We start from the raw sequence: 17,980 nt of genomic DNA, 5'->3' as shown, positions 1-17,980 counted from the left end.
ACATTCGACATTCAGATTCGACATTGAGATTCGACATTCGACATTTCGACATTCACATTCGACATTCACATTCGACATTCTACATTTTGACATTTCGACATCCGACATTCGACATTTCGACATTTTGACATACGACATTCTACATTCGACATTTAGACATTTCGACATTTCGACATTCGACATTTCGACATTTCGACATTCACATTCGACATTCGACATTTCGACATGCAACATTTCGAAATATGACATTTCGACATTCGACATTTCGAAATATGACCATTCGACATTCGACATTTCGACATTTCGAAATATGACAATTCGACATTCCACATTCGACATTCGATATTCGACATTCACATTCGACATTCACATTCGACATTCTACATTTCGACATTTCGACATCCGACATTCAACATTTAGACATTTCGACATTCTACATTCGACATTTCGACATTCACATTCGACATTCGACATTTCGACATGCGACATTTCGACATTCACATTCGACATTCGACATTTCGACTTTCGACATTTCGACATTCACATTCGACATTCGACATTTCGACTTTCGACATTTCGACTTTCGACATTTCGACATTCGACATTTCGACATTTTGACATTCGACATTCTCATTTGACATTCGACATTCACATTTGACATTCGACATTCGACATTTCGACATTCGACATTTCGACATTCGACATTTCGACATTCACATTCGACATTCACATTCGACATTTCGACATTCACATTCGACATTTCGACATTCGACATTTCGACATTTCGACATTCGACATTCGACATTTCGACATTCGACATTCGACATTTCGACATTCGACATTCACATTCGACATTCGAAATTTCGACATTAACATTCGACATTCGACATTTCGACATTCGACATTCACATTCGTCATTCGACATTTCGACATTCACATTCGACATTCGACATTCACATTCGACATTTCGACATTCGACATTTCGACATTTCGACATTTCGACATTCGACATTCGACATTTCTACATTCGACATTCGACATTTCGACATTCGACATTCACATTCGACATTCGAAATTTCGACATTAACATTCGACATTTCGACATTCGACATTCACATTCGTCATTCGACATTTCGACATTCACATTCGACATTCGACATTCACATTCGACATTTCGACATTCGACATTTCGACATTCGACATTTCGACTTTCGACATTTCGACATTTCGACATTCGACATTTCGACATTTCGACTTTCGACATTCACATTCGACATTCGACATTCACATTTGACATTCGACATTCACATTTGACAATCGACATTCGACATTTCGACATTTCGACATTCACATTCGACATTCGACATTTCGACATTTCAACATTCGATATTCACATCTGACATTCGACATTTCGACATTCACATTCAACATTTCGACTTTTGACATTCGACATTTCGACATTCGACATTCACATTCGACATTTGACATTTGACATTCGACATTTCAACATTCGACATTCGACATACACATTCGACATTCGACATTTTGACATTTCGACAATCACATTCGACATTCGACATTCCGACATTTCGACATTCAACATTCACATTCGACATTCGACATTCGACATTTCGACATTTGACATTCACATTCGACATTCGACATTTCGACATTCACATTCGACATTTCGACTTTTGACATTCGACATTTCGACATTCGACATTCACATTCGACATTCACATTCGACATTCGACATTTCGACATTCGACATTCACATTCGACATTTTGACTTTCGACATTCGACATTTCGACATTCGACATTCACATTCGACATGCGACATTTCAACATTTCGACATTCACATTCGACATTCACATTCGACATTCAACATTTTGACATTCGACATTTCGACAATCGACATTTCGACATTTCAACATTCACATTTGACAATCGACATTCGACATTTCGACATTCGACATTTCGACATTCACATTCGACATTCAAATTCGACATTCGACATTCACATTTGACAATCGACATTCGACATTTCGACTTTCGACATTCGACATTCACATTCGACATTTCGACTTTCGACTTTCGACATTCGACATTCGACATTTCGACTTTCGACATTCGACATTTCGACGTTCGACATTTCGACATTCGACATTCACATTCAACATTCGACATTCACATTTGACATTCGACATTCGACATTACGACATTCGACATTCAAATTCGACATTCGACATTCGACATTTTGACATTTCGACATTCACATTCGACATTCACATTCGACATTTCGACATTCGACATTTCGACATTTGACATTTCGACATTCACATTCGACATTTCGACATTTCGACATTCACATTCGACTTTCGACATTCACATTCGATATTTGCATTTCGACAATCGACATTTCGACATTTCGACATTCACATTCGACATTCACATTTGACATTCGACATTCACATTTGACAATCGACATTCGACATTTCGACATTCGACATTTCGACATTTCGACATTCGACATTCACATTCGACATTCGACATTCGACATTCGACATTCAACATTTGACATTTCAACATTCGACATTTCGAGATTCGACATTCACATTCGACATTTCGACATTTCGACATTCACATTCGACATTCGACATTTTGACTTTCGACATTTCGACATTCGACATTCACATTTGACATTCGACATTCGACATTCGACATTTCGACATTCGACATTTCGACATGTCGACATTCACATTCAACATTCGACATTCACATTCGACATTCGACATTTCGACATTTCGACATTCGACATTCACATTCGACATTCGACATTCACATTCGACATTCGACATTTTGACAATCAACATTCGACATTTCGACATTCGACATTCGACATTCACATTCGACATTTGACATTTGACATTCGACATTCACATTCGACATTTGACATTTGACATTTCGACATTTCGACATTCGACATTCACATTCGACATTTGACATTTGACATTCGACATTCACATTCGACATTTCGACAATCGACATTTCGACAATCGACATTTCGACATTTGACATTCGACATTCGACATTCACATTCGACATTCGACATTTCGACATTTCGACATTTGACATTCGACATTCGACATTCACATTCGACATTCGACATTTCGACTTTCAACATTCGACATCTTGACATTCGACATTCACATTTGACAATCGACATTCACATTTGACATTCGACATTCACATTCGACATTTGACATTCGACATTTCGACATTTCGACATTCGACATTCACATTCGACATTCGACATTTCGACTTTCGACATTCGACATTTCGACATTCGACATTCACATTCGACATTCGATATTCAAATTTGACATTCGACATTCGACAATTCGACATTTCGACATTCACATTCGACATTCGACATTTCGACATTTTGACATTCGACATTCACATCCGACAATCGACATTTCGACATTCACATTCGACATTTCGACTTTTGACATTCGACATTTCGACATTCGACATTCACATTCGACATTTGACATTCGACATTTCAACATTCGACATTCGACATACACATTCGACATTCGACATTTCGACAATCACATTCGACATTCGACATTTCGACATTTCGACATTCAACATTCACATTCGACATTCGACATTTCGACATTTGACATTCACATTCGACATTCGACATTTCGACATTCACATTCGACATTTCGACTTTTGACATTCGACATTTCGACATTCGACATTCACATTCGACATTTGACATTCGACATTAGACATTTCAACATTCGACATTTCGACATTCGAAATTCACATTCGACATTTCGACATTTCGACATTCAACATTCACATTCGACATTCGACATTTCGACATTTCGACATTTGACATTCACATTCGACATTCGACATTTCGACATTCACATTCGACATTTCGACTTTTGACATTCGACATTTCGACATTCGACATTCACATTCGACATTTGACATTCGACATTAGACATTTCAACATTCGACATTTCGACATTCGAAATTCACATTCGACATTCCGACATTCGACATTCACATTCGACATTCGACACTTCGACATTTCGACATTCGACATTCACATTCGTCATTCGACATTCGACATTTTGACTTTAGACATTCGACATTTCGACATTCGACATTCACATTCGACATGCGACATTTCAAAATTTCGACATTCACATTCGACATTCACATTCGACATTCGACATTTCGACATTCGACATTTCGACAATCGACATTTCGACATTTCAACATTCACATTTGACAATCGACATTCGACATTTCGACATTCGACATTTCGACATTCACATTTGACATTCGACATTCACATTCGACAATCGACATTTCGACTTTCGACATTCGACATTCGACATTTCGACTTTCGACATTCGACATTCTCATTCGACATTTCGACTTTCGACATTCGACTTTCGACGTTCGACATTTCGACATTCGACATTCACATTCGACATTCACATTTGACATTCGACATTTGACATTCGACATTACGACATTCGACATTCAAATTCGACATTCGACATTCGACATTTCGACATTCGACATTTCGACATTCGACATTTCGACATTCACATTCGACATTTCGACATTTCGACATTCACATTCGACATTCGACATTTCGACTTTCGACATTCACATTCGATATTTGCATTTCGACAATCGACATTTCGACATTCACATTCGACATTCACATTTGACAATCGACATTCGACATTTCGACATTCGACATTTCGACATTTCGACATTCGACATTCACATTCGACATTCGACATTCGACATTTCAACATTCGACATTTCGAGATTCGACATTCACATTCGACATTTCGACATTTCGACATTCACATTCGACATTCGACATTTTGACTTTTGACATTTCGACATTCGACATTCACATTTGACATTCGACATTCACATTCGACATTCGACATTCGACATTCGACATTTCGACATGTCGACATTCACATTCAACATTCGACATTCGACATTCACATTCGACATTCGACATTTGACATTTGACATTTGACATTCGACATTTACATTCGACATTCGACATTTCGACATTTCAACATTCGACATTCACATTCGACATTCGACATTCACATTCGACATTTTGACATTCAACATTCGACATTTCGACATTCGACATTCACATTCGACATTCGACATTTGACATTTGACATTTGACATTCACATTCGACATTCGACATTCGACATTTTGACATTTCGACATTCGACATTCACATTCGACATTCGACATTCACATTCGACATTCGACATTCGACATTCGACATTCACATTCGACATTCGACATTTGACATTCGAAATTTCGACATTACGACATTTCGACATTCACATGCGACATTTCGACATTCGACATTCGACATTTCGACTTTCGACATTTCGACATTTTGACATTCGACATTCACATTTAACATTCAACATTCAAATTTATCATTCGACATTTCGACATTCGACATTCGACATTTCAACATTTCGACATTCACATTCGACATTTGACATTCACATTCGACATTCGACTTTCGACATTCGACATTTCGACATTCGACATTCACATTCGACATTCAACATTAAACATTCACAATCGACATTCGACATTTCAACATTTCGACATTCGACATTCAAATCCGACATTTCGACATTCACATTCGACATTTCGACTTTCAACATTCGACATCTTGACATTCGACATTCACATTTGACATTCGACATTCACATTTGACATTTGACATTTGACATTTCGACATTTCGACATTCGACATTCACATTCGACATTCACATTCGACATTCGACATTCACATTCGACATTCGACATTTCGACATTACGACATTTCGACATTCACATTCGACATTTCGACATTGGACATTCACATTCGACATTCGACAATTCGACATTCGACATTTCGACATTCGACATTCGACATTCACATTCGACATTCGACATTCGACATTCACATTCGACATTCGACATTTCGACATTTTGACATTTCGACATTCGACATTCACATTCGACATTCACATTCGACATTCACATTCGACATTCGACATTCACATTCGACATTCGACATTCGACATTCACATTCGACATTCGACATTCACATTCGACATTCGACATTCGACATTCACATTCGACATTCGACATTTCGACATTTCGACATTTCGACATTCGACATTCGACATTCGACATTCACATTCGACATTCGACATTCGACATTCACATTCGACATTCGACATTTCGACATTTCGACATTTCGACATTCGACATTCGACATTCGACATTTCGACATTTCGACATTCACATTCGACATTTGACATTCACATTCGACATTCACATTCAACATTCGACATTTCGACATTCGACATTCAAATTCGACATTCATAATCGACATTTCGACATTCGACATTCATAATCGACATTTCGACATTTCGACAATTCGACATTCGACATTTCGACAATCGACATTCACATTCGACATTTGACATTCGACATTCGACATTCATATCCGACATTCGACATTCGACATTTCGACATTTCGACAGCCGACATTCACATTCGACATTCGACATTTCGACATTCACATTCGACATTTCGACTTTTGACATTCGACATTTCAACATTCGACATTCACATTCGACATTTGACATTCGACATTCGACATTTCAACATTCGACATTTCGACATTCGACATTCACATTCGACATTCGACATTTCGACATTTCGACATTCGACATTCACATTCGACATTCACATTCGACATTCACATTCGACATTCGACATTCACATTTGACATTCGACATTCGACATTCACATTTGACATTCGACATTTCGACTTTCAACATTCGACATCTTGACATTCGACATTCACATTTGACAATCGACATTCACATTTGACATTCGACATTCACATTCGACATTTGACATTCGACATTTCGACATTTCGACATTCGACATTCACATTCGACATTCGACATTTCGACTTTCGACATTCGACATTTCGACATTCGACATTCACATTCGACATTCGATATTCAAATTTGACATTCGACATTCGACATTTCGACATTTTGACATTCACATTCGACATTCGACATTTCGACATTTTCACATTCGACATTCACATCCGACATTCGACATTTCGACATTCACATTCGACATTTCGACTTTTGACATTCGACATTTCGACATTCGACATTCACATTCGACATTTGACATTCGACATTTCAACATTCGACATTCGACATACACATTCGACATTCGACATTTCGACAATCACATTCGACATTCGACATTTCGACATTTCGACATTCAACATTCACATTCGACATTCGACATTTCAACATTCGACATTTCGACATTCGAAATTCACATTCGACATTCGACATTTCGACATTCGACATTCACATTCGACATTCGACATTTCGACATTTCGACATTCGACATTTCGACATTTGACATTCGCATTCGACATTCGATATTTCGACATTCACATTCGACATTTCGACTTTTGACATTCGACATTTCGACATTCGACATTCACATTCGACATTCGACATTAGACATTTCAACATTCGACATTTCGACATTCGAAATTCACATTCGACATTCGACATTTCGACATTCGACATTCACATTCGACATTCGACATTTCGACATTTCGACATTCGACATTCACATTCGACATTCGACATTTTGACTTTCGACATTCGACATTTCGACATTCGACATTCACATTCGACATGCGACATTTCAACATTTCGACATTCACATTCGACATTCACATTCGACATTCGACATTTCGACATTCGACATTTCGACAATCGACATTTCGACATTTCAACATTCACATTTGACAATCGACATTCGACATTTCGACATTCGACATTTCGACATTCACATTTGACATTCGACATTCACATTCGACAATCGACATTTCGACTTTCGACATTCGACATTCGACATTTCGACTTTCGACATTCGACATTCACATTCGACATTTCGACTTTCGACATTCGACATTCGACATTCGACATTCGACATTTCGACTTTCGACATTCGACATTTCGACGTTCGACATTTCGACATTCGACATTCACATTCGACATTCGACATTCACATTTGACATTCGACATTCGACATTACGACATTCGACATTCAAATTCGACATTCGACATTCGACATTTCCACATTCGACATTTCGACATTCGACATTTCGACATTCACATTCGACATTTCGACATTTCGACATTCACATTCGACATTCGACATTTCGACTTTCGACATTCACATTCGATATTTGCATTTCGACAATCGACATTTCGACATTTCGACATTCACATTCGACATTCACATTTGACATTCGACATTCACATTTGACAATCGACATTCGACATTTCGACATTCTGACATTCCGACATTCGACATTCACATTCGACATTCGACATTCGACATTCGACATTTCAACATTCGACATTTCGAGATTCGACATTCACATTCGACATTTCGACATTTCGACATTCACATTCGACATTCGACATTTTGACTTTCGACATTTCGACATTCGACATTCACATTTGACATTCGACATTCACATTCGACATTCGACATTCGACATTTCGACATTCGACATTTCGACATGTCGACATTCACATTCAACATTCGACATTCACATTCGACATTCGACATTTGACATTTGACATTTGACATTCGACATTCACATTCGACATTCGACATTTCGACATTTCGACATTCGACATTCACATTCGACATTCGAAATTCACATTCTACATTTTGACATTCAACATTCGACATTTCGACATTCGACATTCGACATTCACATTCGACATTCGACATTTGACATTTGACATTTGACATTCACATTCGACATTCGACATTCGACATTTTGACATTTCGACATTCGACATTCACATTCGACATTCGACATTCGACATTCGACATTCATATTCGACATTCGACATTCGACATTCGAAATTTCGACATTACGACATTTCGACATTCACATGCGACATTTCGACATTCGACATTCGACATTTCGACTTTCGACATTTCGACATTTTGACATTCGACATTCACATTTAACATTCAACATTCACATTTAACATTCGACATTTCGACATTCGACATTCACATTTAACATTCAACATTCACATTTAACATTCGACATTTCGACATTCGACATTCGACATTTCAACATTTCGACATTCACATTTGACATTTGACATTCACATTCGACATTCGACTTTCGACATTCGACATTTCGACATTCGACATTCACATTCGACATTCAACATTCAACATTCACAATCGACATTCGACATTTCAACATTTCGACATTCGACATTCAAATTCGACATTCGACATTCATAATCGACATTTCGACATTTTGACATTTCGACATTCGACATTTCTACAATCGACATTCACATTCGACATTTGACATTCGACATTTCGACATTCGACATTCACATCCGACATTTCGACATTCACATTCGACATTTCGACTTTCAACATTCGACATCTTGACATTCGACATTCACATTTGACATTCGACATTCACATTCGACATTTGACATTTGACATTTTGACATTTCGACATTCGACATTCATATTCGACATTTGACATTCGACATTCATATTCGACATTTCGACAATCGACATTTCGACATTTCAACATTCACATTTGACATTCGACATTTCGACATTTCGACATTCGACATTCACATTCGACATTCGACTTTCACATTCGACATTCGACATTCACATTCGACATTCGACATTTTGACATTACGACATTTCGACATTCACATTCGACATTTCGACATTCGACATTCACATTCGACATTCGACAATTCGACATTCGACATTTCGACATTCGACATTCACATTCGACATTCACATTCGACATTCGACATTCACATTCGACATTCGACATTCACATTCGACATTCGACATTTCGACATTTTGACATTTCGACATTCGACATTCGACATTCACATTCGACATTCACATTCGACATTCACATTCGACATTCGACATTCACATTCGACATTCGACATTCGACATTCACATTCGACATTCGAAATTCACATTCGACATTCGACATTCACATTCGACATTCGACATTTCGACATTTTGACATTTCGACATTCGACATTCGACATTCGACATTTCGACATTTCGACAATCACATTCGACATTTGACATTCACATTCGACATTCACATTCGACATTCGACATTTCGACATTCGACATTCAAATTCGACATTCGACATTCATAATCGACATTTCGACATTTTGACATTCGACATTCAAATTCGACATTCAAATTCGACATTCGACATTCATAATCGACATTTCGACATTTCGACAATTCGACAATTCGACATTCGACATTTCGACAATCGCCATTCACATTCGACATTTGACATTCGACATTTCGACATTCGACATTCATATCCGACATTCGACATTCGACATTTCGACATTTCGACAGCCGACATTCACATTCGACATTCGACATTTCGACATTCACATTCGACATTTCGACTTTTGACATTCGACATTTCAACATTCGACATTCACATTCGACATTTGACATTCGACATTCGACATTTCAACATTCGACATTTCGACATTCGACATTCACATTCGACATTCGACATTTCGACATTCGACATTCACATTCGACATTCGATATTCAAATTTGACATTCGACATTTCGACATTTCGACATTCGACATTCGACATTTCGACATTTTGACATTCGACATTCACATCCGACATTCGACATTTCGACATTCACATTCGACATTTCGACTTTTGACATTCGACATTTCGACATTCGACATTCACATTCAACATTTGACATTCGACATTTCAACATTCGACATTCGACATACACATTCGACATTCGACATTTCGACAATCACATTCGACATTCGACATTTCGACATTTGGACATTCAACATTCACATTCGACATTTCGACATTTCGACATTTGACATTCACATTCGACATTCGACATTTTGACATTCACATTCGACATTTCGACTTTTGACATTCGACATTTCGACATTCGACATTTAACATTCGACATTCGACATTCGACATTAGACATTTCAACATTCGACATTTCGACATTCGAAATTCACATTCGACATTCGACATTTCGACATTCGACATTCACATTCGACATTCGACATTTCGACATTTCGACATTCGACATTCACATTCGACATTCGACATTCGACATTTTGACTTTCGACATTCGACATTTCGACATTCGACATTCACATTCGACATTCGACATTTCGACATTCGACATTTCGACAATCGACATTTCGACATTTCAACATTCACATTTGACAATCGACATTCGACATTTCGACATTCGACATTTCGACATTCACATTCGACATTCAAATTCGACATTCGACATTCACATTTGACATTCGACATTCACATTCGACAATCGACATTTCGACTTTCGACATTCGACATTCGACATTTTGACTTTCGACATTCGACATTCACATTCGACATTTCGACTTTCGACATTCGACATTCGACATTTCGACTTTCGACATTCGACATTCACATTCGACATTCGACATTCAAATTCGACATTCGACATTCGACATTTCGACATTCGACATTTCGACATTCGACATTTCGACATTCACATTCGACATTTCGATATTTCGACATTCACATTCGACATTCGACATTTCGACTTTCGACATTCACATTCGATATTTTCATTTCGACAATCGACATTTCGACATTTCGACATTCACATTCGACATTCACATTTGACATTCGACATTCAAATTTGACAATCGACATTCGACATTTCGACATTCGACATTTCGACACTTCGACATTCGACATTCACATTCGACATTCGACATTCGACATTCGACATTTCAACATTCGACATTTCGAGATTCGACATTCACATTCGACATTTCGACATTTCGACATTCACATTCGACATTCGACATTTTGACTTTCGACATTTCGACATTCGACATTCACATTTGACATTCGACATTCACATTCGACATTCGACATTCGACATTTCGACATTCGACATTCACATTTGACATTTCGACATTCGACATTCACATTCGACATTCGACAATTCGACATTCGACATTTCGACATTCACATTCGACATTCACATTCGACATTCGACATTCACATTCGACATTCGACATTCGACATTCAACATTCGACATTCGACATTCGACATTCACATTCGACATTCGACATTTGACATTTGACATTTGACATTTGACATTCGACATTCGACATTCGACATTTCGACATTTCGACATTCGACATTCGACATTTTGACATTCAACATTCGACATTCGACATTCGACATTCACATTCGACATTCGACATTTGACATTTGACATTTGACATTTGACATTCGACATTCGACATTCACATTCAACATTCGACATTCACATTCGACATTCGACATTCACATTCGACATTCGACATTCGACATTCGACATTCGACATTCGACATTTCGACATTATGACATTTCGACATTCACATGCGACATTTCGACATTCGACATTCGACATTTCGACTTTCGACATTTCGACATTTTGACATTCGACATTCACATTTAACATTCGACATTCACATTTAACATTCAACATTCACATTTAACATTCGACATTTCGACATTCGACATTCGACATTTCGACATTTCGACATTCACATTCGACATTTGACATTCACATTCGACATTCGACTTTCGACATTCGACATTTCGACATTCGACATTCACATTCGACATTCAACATTCAACATTCACAATCGACATTCGACATTTCAACATTTCGACATTCGACATTCAAATTCGACATTCGACATTCATAATCGACATTTTGACATTTTGACATTTCGACATTCGACATTTCGATAATCGACATTCACATTCGACATTTGACATTCGACATTTCGACATTCGACATTCACATCCGACATTTCGACATTCACATTCGACATTTCGACTTTCAACATTCGACATCTTGACATTCGACATTCACATTTGACATTCGACATTCACATTCGACATTCGACATTCACATTCGACATTTGACATTTGACATTTCGACATTTCGACATTTCGACATTCGACATTCACATTCGACATTTGACATTCGACATTCACATTCGACATTTTGACAATCGACATTTCGACATTTCAACATTCACATTTGACATTCGACATTCGACATTCACATTCGACATTCGACATTTTGACATTTCGACATTCGACATTCCCATTCGACATTCGACATTCACATTCGACATTCGACATTCACATTCGACATTCGACATTTCGACATTACGACATTTCGACATTCACATTCGACATTTCGACATTCGACATTCACATTCGACATTCGACAATTCGACATTCGACATTTCGACATTCGACATTCACATTCGACATTCACATTCGACATTCGACATTCACATTCGACATTCGACATTCACATTCGACATTCGACATTTCGACATTTTGACATTTCGACATTCGACATTCGACATTCGACATTCACATTCGACATTCACATTCGACATTCGACATTCACATTCGACATCCGACATTCACATTCGACATTCGACATTCACATTCACATTCGACATTCGACATTTCGACATTTCGACATTCGACATTCGACATTCGATATTTCGACATTTCAACATTCACATTCGACATTTGACATTCACATTCGACATTCACATTCGACATTCGACATTTCAACATTTCGACATTCGACATTCAAATTCGACATTCGACATTCATAATCGACATTTCGACATTTCGACATTCGACATTCAAATTCGACATTCAAATTCGACATTCGACATTCATAATCGACATTTCGACATTTCGACAATTCGACATTCGACATTTCGACAATCGACATTCACATTCAACATTTGACATTCGACATTTCGACATTCGACATTCATATCCGACATTCGACATTCGACATTTCGACATTTCAACAGCCGACATTCACATTCGACATTCGACATTTCGACATTCACATTCGACATTTCGACTTTTGACATTCGACATTTCAACATTCGACATTCACATTCGACATTTGACATTCGACATTCGACATTTCAACATTCGACATTTCGACATTCGACATTCACATTCGACATTCGACATTTCGACATTTCGACATTCGACATTCACATTCGACATTCACATTCGACATTCACATTCGACATTCGACATTCACATTTGACATTCGACATTCGACTTTCACATTCGACATTCGACATTTCGACTTTCAACATTCGACATCTTGATATTCGACATTCACATTTGACAATCGACATTCACATTTGACATTCGACATTCACATTCGACATTTGACATTCGACATTTCGACATTTCGACATTCGACATTCACATTCGACATTTCGACTTTCGACATTCGACATTTCGACATTCGACATTCACATTCGACATTCGATATTCAAATTTGACATTCGACATTCGACATTCGACATTTCGACATTTCGACATTCACATTCGACATTCGACATTTCGACATTCACATTCGACATTTCGACTTTTGACATTCGACATTTCGACATTCGACATTCACATTCGACATTTGACATTCGACATTTCAACATTCAACATTCGACATACACATTCGACATTCGACATTTCGACATTTCGACATTCAACATTCACATTCGACATTCGACATTTCGACATTTGACATTCACATTCGACATTCGACATTTCGACATTCACATTCGACATTTCGACTTTTGACATTCGACATTTCGACATTCGACATTCACATTCGACATTCGACATTCGACATTTTGACATTTCGACATTCGAAATTCACATTCGACATTCGACATTCGACATTTTGACATTTCGACATTTGACATTCCCATTCGACATTCGACATTTCGACATTCACATTCGACATTTCGACTTTTGACATTCGACATTTCGACATTCGACATTCACATTCGACATTCGACATTCGACATTAGACATTTCAACATTCGACATTTCGACATTCAAAATTCACATTCGACATTCGACATTTCGACATTCGACATTCACATTCGACATTCGACATTTCGACATTTCGACATTCGACATTCACATTCGACATTCGACATTTTGACTTTCGACATTCGACATTTCGACATTCGACATTCACATTCGACATGCGACATTTCAACATTTCGACATTCACATTCGACATTCACATTCGACATTCTACATTTCGACATTCGACATTTCGACAATCGACATTTCGACATTTCAACATTCACATTTGACAATCGACATTCGACATTTCGACATTCGACATTTCGACATTCACATTCGACATTCAAATTCGACATTCGACATTCACATTTGACATTCGACATTCATATTCGACAATCGACATTTCGACTTTCGACATTCGACATTCGACATTCACATTCGACATTTCGACTTTCGACATTCGACATTCCGACTTTCGACATTCGACATTTCGACGTTCGACATTTCGACATTCGACATTCACATTCGACATTCGACATTCACATTTGACATTCGACATTCGACATTACGACATTCGACATTCAAATTCGACATTCGACATTCGACATTTCGACATTCGACATTTCGACATTCGACATTTCGACATTCACATTCGACATTTCGACGTTCCGACATTCACATTCGACATTCGACATTTCGACTTTCGACATTCACATTCGATATTTGCATTTCGACAATCGACATTTCGACATTTCGACATTCACATTCGACATTCACATTTGACATTCGACATTCACATTTGACAATCGACATTCGACATTTCGACATTCGACATTTCGACATTTCGACATGTCGACATTCATATTCGACATTCGACATTCGACATTCGACATTCACATTCGACATTCGACATTTGACATTTGACATTCGACATTCACATTCGACATTCGACATTTCGACATTCGACATTCACATTCGACATTCGACATTTTGACATTCAACATTCGACATTTCGACATTCGACATTCGACATTCACATTTGACATTTGACATTTGACATTCACATTCGACATTCGACATTTCGACATTCACATTCGACATTTCGACTTTTGACATTCGACATTTCGACATTCGACATTCACATTCGACATTCGACATTCGACATTCGACATTTCAACATTCGACATTTCGAGATTCGACATTCACATTCGACATTTCGACATTTCGACATTCACATTCAACATTCGACATTCACATTCGACATTCGACATTCGACATTTCGACATTTGACATTTCGACATTTCGACATGTCGACATTCATATTCGACATTCGACATTCGACATTCACATTCGACATTCGACATTTGACATTTGACATTCGACATTCACATTCGACATTCGACATTTCGACATTCGACATTCACATTCGACATTCGACATTTTGACATTCAACATTTCGACATTCGACATTCGACATTCACATTTGACATTTGACATTCACATTCGACATTCGACATTTCGACATTCACATTCGACATTTCGACTTTTGACATTCGACATTCACATTCGACATTCGACATTCACATTCGACATTCGACATTCACATTCGACATTCGACATTCGACATTCACATTCGACATTCGACATTCGACATTTTGACTTTCGACATTCGACATTTCGAAATTCGACATTCACATTCGACATGCGACATTTCGACATTCGACATTCACATTCGACATTCGACATTCACATTCGACATTCGACATTTCGACATTTCGACATTCGACATTCGACATTCGACATTCGACATTTCGACATTTCGACATTCACATTCGACATTCGACATTTCGACATTCACATTTGACATTTCGACTTTTGACATTCGACATTTCGACATTCGACATTCACATTCGACATTCGACATTTTGACTTTCGACATTCGACATTTCGACATTCGACATTCACATTCGACATGCGACATTTCGACATTCGACATTCACATTCGACATTCGACATTCACATTCGACATTCGACATTTCGACATTTCGACATTCGACATTCGACATTCGACATTTTGACTTTCGACATTTCGACATTCGACATTCACATTCGACATGCGACATTTCAACATTTCGACATTCACATTCGACATTCACATTCGACATTCGACATTTCGACATTCACATTCGACATTTCGAAATTTCAACATTCACATTTGACAATCGACATTCGACATTTCGACATTCACATTCGACATTCAAATTCGACATTCGACATTCACATTTGACATTCGACATTCACATTCGACAATCGACATTTCGACTTTCGACATTCGACATTCGACATTTCGACATTCGACATTTCGACTTTCGACATTCGACATTCACATTCGACATTTCGACTTTCGACATTCGACATTCGACATTTCGACTTTCGACATTCGACATTTCGACGTTCGACATTTCGACATTCGACATTCACATTCGACATTTGACATTCGACATTTCAACATTCGACATTCGACATACACATTCGACATTCGACATTTCGACAATCACATTCGACATTCGACATTCGACATTTAGACATTTCGACATTCAACATTCACATTCGACATTCGACATTCGACATTTCGACATTTCGACATTTGACATTCACATTCGACATTCGACATTTCGACATTCACATTCGACATTTCGACTTTTGACATTCGACATTTCGACATTCGACATTCACATTCGACATTCGACATTCGACATTAGACATTTCAACATTCGACATTTCGACATTCGAAATTCACA

Source organism: Dendrobates tinctorius, unplaced genomic scaffold, assembly GCF_039654945.1.
Source record: "Dendrobates tinctorius isolate UK_male_01 unplaced genomic scaffold, ASM3965494v1 ptg000127l, whole genome shotgun sequence".
NCBI lineage: Eukaryota > Metazoa > Chordata > Amphibia > Anura > Dendrobatidae > Dendrobates > Dendrobates tinctorius.
Note: the sequence above shows the minus strand (reverse complement) of the source record.